Below are 4,802 nucleotides of genomic sequence, written 5' to 3'. Positions count from 1 at the left end.
TTTCTGAGTACAACCAATTCTTAAAAGTTTTAAATAAAATAGATGTCTGTAAAGTAACAAAAACATCCATTTTGATGTTGTTGCAGAACATGTCAGAGGTTGAGCCAAGGGCAACAAAAGATTGAAAAATTCATGAATTTTGATTATGGGAAGGTTATAAAATCAACAGAAGGTTGAGGAAAGATGAAAAAGATGAACCATCTGTCTAAGTGTTCAGAAATCCGGCATCTGGGATCACATGTATGAGGCTGCAATCAAGCACAGAGCAACACACATCTGTGATGCTGAAAACTGTGATTAGCATACGCTGTCATCCAGACTTGCTGCTGCAGACGTTTCTTGACCATTTCGACAGGATAAAGTCGAGCCGCTTTCTGTTCTCCTGCACAGCATGGCTCCTTAAACAGCTCCAAGACTCCAGTAAACTGAACAGCAGGACACTGGAAACTAGAAACTGGTGGGCTGGATGTGAGAAAGGTTCCTTTTTTTTCCGTTTGCCCTCATGCATCAAAATCCTTCACTTGTTCTCTTCTCTGCCTGTTGTGAAACACAACGCCGGAGGGGCTTCCAGGCCACAGAGGGAACCGTCCTCAGCGCCGGTTGTTTCCTTTCTTATCTTTTGAAGTTAAAGAGGAGAGGTGCAGAAAAAAAAGGTTCTTTCATTGACGGGAAAGTAAGTACACCCCACCAGTAACCCTTCCTGGTTGAGTTTATCAAGACTTTGTCCTCAATTCTTTCTCTTCTATTTTGCACAGCTGGAGAACGTTGAAGAAGTTAAGGTCTGGACTTTGACTAGTCCACTGAAATACCTTTTATTCGTTCTGGAGTAGATTTGTGTTTTGTGGTTAATTCTTCTGTAAGTTCAACTTAGATACTCTCTCTGAAGAGATGAAGGCTTTTTCTGCAGCCTTTATAAACAACCCATTCTTCATCAGCTCCTGTATTTCCTCATTAAGCTGAAGACTTTAATCAAACTCTAGAGAAACGGCTCTTAGTCTTTTACCAAAGGCAAAAGAGAAATCCTACAACCGCTAAAATCTTATGCCACTCCATTTTTGTTTGCATTTTGTGTCTTCTGAGATTTCTGTATTGTTTTCTTCAATGTGTCTTGGTGCAGCGCCCCCACAGGCGAGGAGGGGAACAGGTTGCTCGAAGAGTTCAGTTGGTTTGGCAATGCAGTGCAACTAAAAATGTCAAAAAATTTGCAACTTTGATTCAATCAAACCAAAGTGAAAACATTCAAGAAAAGAAATAATCAAAAATTCTCTTTAAAAAATTCACAACCTAAAGTTTAACAGGGGAGGAAGGATTTATTCACTATTATTGTCTTCTCCTTTAAACTGGCTGGTGTAAATTCTAACTTTTCTTGTTCTCTGTAAAAATGTTTTTGTCACTGGTTTTATGAATCAAAAGGCATCACAGGATGATATAATTACTTTAATTTTCTGAGCTATTGATTGCAGCCTCTTCCAGGCTTTAGTTTACTTGACTCCATCTGATTTGATCTGCTTTTCGCTTCGCCATCAGATCTCTAGTAAACAGGACGGGATGAAAGGTCGCCTCGGAGATTCATCAGCATCATGTAAACAGAGAAGTCATCACATCCTGTTTTGTTGTCATGAATAATTCATTTTACCAAAGTTTACATTACTGAAGGAAACTGTTCATTTATCAATATTGCAACAGAACTTTTTAAACTTTTACCTCCAGTCATCCATAAAGTATTCACACCCTTTGAACTTTTTCACAGTTTGTCACTTAAAAAAACTTTGATGCTTTATTATTAACGCCAACATGTGAATGATTGAATATCTGAATGGGACGATTAAAAAAAAGCATCTTTTAATCTCATTTTTATTATCCTTGGATTTTATTTGTCAGGCATTGAAAAAGCTGAGTCGTTTACGACGCACATTTAAAGGAGACACTCAGACGAATATATCCAAGGTTGACTTGTTTGTAAAGCCTCCTACTATTTTCAATGCATCTCCTTTTATCAGCTCAATAAATTAGTTTCATGTTTTCAAATTGCCAGATGTAAAAAATCAGGAGGAACGTCTTAACGTGCATTTGACTCTCGCTCAGCTGTAAAATCTCAGAGTGAAGACGCAACTTGATTGAAGCTTTAAATCAAACCACTTCTGTGCAAAATTCAATCAAAGTTTTGAAGGCATCAGTCACAATTTGTCCTCCATAAATATGAGTGTGTCAGTGGCACTGCTGTTTGCCGTCTTATCAAATGCATGAAGAGCTCAGAGGAGATTGAACAGAGGTGAAAATGTTCCATGAGCTCATGAGACAGAAAAAAAAAGCTACCTGCCTGCATCTCCAGCCGGCGGAGTTGGTAACTTTAGATTATTGGTATCTGCAGGAAGCAGCTGCTGTGAGCAGCAGAACAGGAAATCCCGCGCTCTGCCGCCAGCTCTCCTCACTCATTAGAGGTGAATAATTATGTCGGATTGTGTTTTTTTCTTCTTCTGTTGTTGTGCGTTTTATCTTGAAACAGGAAGAGCTCGACGACAGCTGAATTTATGAATATTTCATTCCACGTTTGCAGCGTTTCAATTTCAGTTTCAGAGGGAGCATCGAGCTTTTAGCCGTTTGAATGAAAGAAAGGGCGGTTTTATCTGTAAGTGCATTTAGGCTTTCCGCCTAATAAGCCTCTGTTATCTGCAGCTGGTGGTTCATTAGCAGATTTCCGATTGTTCTTTCAGGAAGTGAAGGTCTTTGAGTTCCTGCTGAGGAAACTCCAGGCCTCTGTTCCTCCAGATCCCGCCGACTGTAGCTGAACGTTAATTTCAGCGGACAGCTGTTAAATGCTGCTAAGATGCTTTGAGGATTCTATTTGTGCCCTCTGAAATCATTTCAAAGCACATCTCTTCAAATCCATTAAACCCACCTTTGAATCTACTGACACTCCTCGCAGCCCTCGTGTTTCATTCCCATGTGATTACGACGCTCCTTGATCAATCCGAGCGAATCGCTTCTGGATCGAGCGCTCGGCTCTCCTGGGTCTGGGGCCTGAAATTGTCTTCTATGGATTAGGTATTATAGCCCCAGCTCTTCTCCTCTGCCATTAGCAACATATTCACTTTTCCAATTTTACCTCTCTGGCTCTGCTGGCCGCCAGATGACGGCAACAATTGCGGCTCCTGGATCCGAGTGAAGTTGCTTCTCCAGTCACGCCTCACACTGTGACAGATGTGCTTCGGCACATCGGAGCATTAGATGGAAATCAAACAACTCATGTGGCTTTGTTTTGGAGTTAAGAGGTAATCCAAACCATGGAGCAAGCAAATATCTCCCATTTTCTGTCAGGGACTGCAGGTTCAATCTGTCCCTTTCCATCAGCGGCTGTTAAAGGCCAGGTAGCTCAGTGATAAGGCTTTAGAGCGTCTCACAGGACACGTTACAATTTCATCCACGGCACACAGACGCTGCCAATGTGACCTGCTTGCAGAAGACGCTTTGTAGAAGCTGAAGAGCCGGGTACATCTGCATAAGCTGCTGTTAGACCACAGATAGCAAGGGTGATGGTTCGGCTATCATAAAGAGGCGGCTCTGTGGAATACTAAGTGTTTGTATTTGCAACACAACATTCATCTTGTTGGGTTTTTTCATTTCTTAGCCCTGAAACTGTAATTTATCATACAGGCCGTGTAACAGAGAGCCTGGCGTTAGTGCCGTAGCCAGTGGCTCACGTGCTGCAGCACATCGCCTGGAGTTATTTTGGGTTTATGAAAACCATTAGAGGAGTCAGATTAAGAAAAAGAACAAACCTTCACATGTGCGGCTGCTTGTGAGAAAAAATGAAGTTATAGAAGCGGATCATTTTGTTGGTTAAGATATGTCAGAAAATTTACAGCAGGTGTACTTTCCAAAATTCCCATTTTTATACTGCAAATTCAGTTTCTACTGCTTCTAAAAACAGACCAAAAGCTTAAACACAGCTGTTTTCTGACAAGTTCATATTTTTGGTGACTTGAAAATGAGCCTTTTACAAATCAACAGGCACTGCCTGTTACCTGGCAACCCCAGCACATTTGGTTTGCAAGCTGTATAATGGCTACTGGAAAAGACAAGTGTTTTCTTGTTGACCAGCCATCTAGAAACCACTTGCTGCATTCTTGGCAGTCGTGCAGGAGGCTCTACTGATGCTTTTCGGGTGTTTGGTTGTGCAGCCATTTTCACCTCTGAGTGTAAACATTGAGTTGGGATTGTGGCCAGCAGCAGCTTAAGCATTTATTCATTTGTACTTTACTTTTTTTTACATCCATATTTTTACCAGTAATCAGTGACTCCGTTTCACTGGGTGGAAATAAAACATGAGGCCTATTTCTGCTCTGCTTGATGAGAATCCATGTTTCTACTTTCCCCCACAGTGAGGACTGAAAAACTCTCCCACAGTCACTGCTGGAGAATGAAAAGTTTCACCATTTTAACTTGTGCTGCTGCACGTTATTTAAGAAAAGACAACATCTGAGTAAATTGGCCTGATGGGATTAAAATTGAGTTACAAAACAAACAACACCCAATAAACCTGGTAATAGTTGTTTTTGTTTTGTTTTTTTTAAATCATGCACTCACAAAAACAGGTAACCCCAAACTAGAACAGATGCATTAAAATGCTGGAAATCAGCAAAACATTTCACTATAAGCTGGAATGCTCAAACTGTAATTCTAGTAATGAATGCAAATGGTAGATAATGACTAAATGTGCAAAAAATGTTTGGTACTCACTCCATTTTCCCAGAAGACAGGACTGCAGCAAAAAAAAGACAAATTAGCATCCCAAAGCATTA

General features: G+C 40.7%; 1 long non-coding RNA gene across 1 annotated transcript in view; it reads right to left on the bottom strand.

Moving 5' to 3' along the window:
- Nucleotides 1–4,802, bottom strand: part of LOC129352612 (uncharacterized) — a 14,989-nt gene extending 10,187 nt beyond the window's left edge. Inside the window, exon 1 of the long non-coding RNA XR_008604894.1 lies at nucleotides 4,741–4,802. This is a non-coding gene — a long non-coding RNA (uncharacterized LOC129352612). The remainder of the gene's footprint in view (nucleotides 1–4,740) is intronic.

Source organism: Poeciliopsis prolifica, unplaced genomic scaffold (genome assembly GCF_027474105.1).
Source record: "Poeciliopsis prolifica strain line A6 unplaced genomic scaffold, Auburn_PproV2 SCAFFOLD078, whole genome shotgun sequence".
NCBI classification, from domain to species: Eukaryota; Metazoa; Chordata; class Actinopteri; order Cyprinodontiformes; family Poeciliidae; genus Poeciliopsis; species Poeciliopsis prolifica.
The sequence above is the reverse complement of the archived record's forward strand: the minus strand, read 5'-3'. Positions and strand labels throughout refer to the sequence as shown.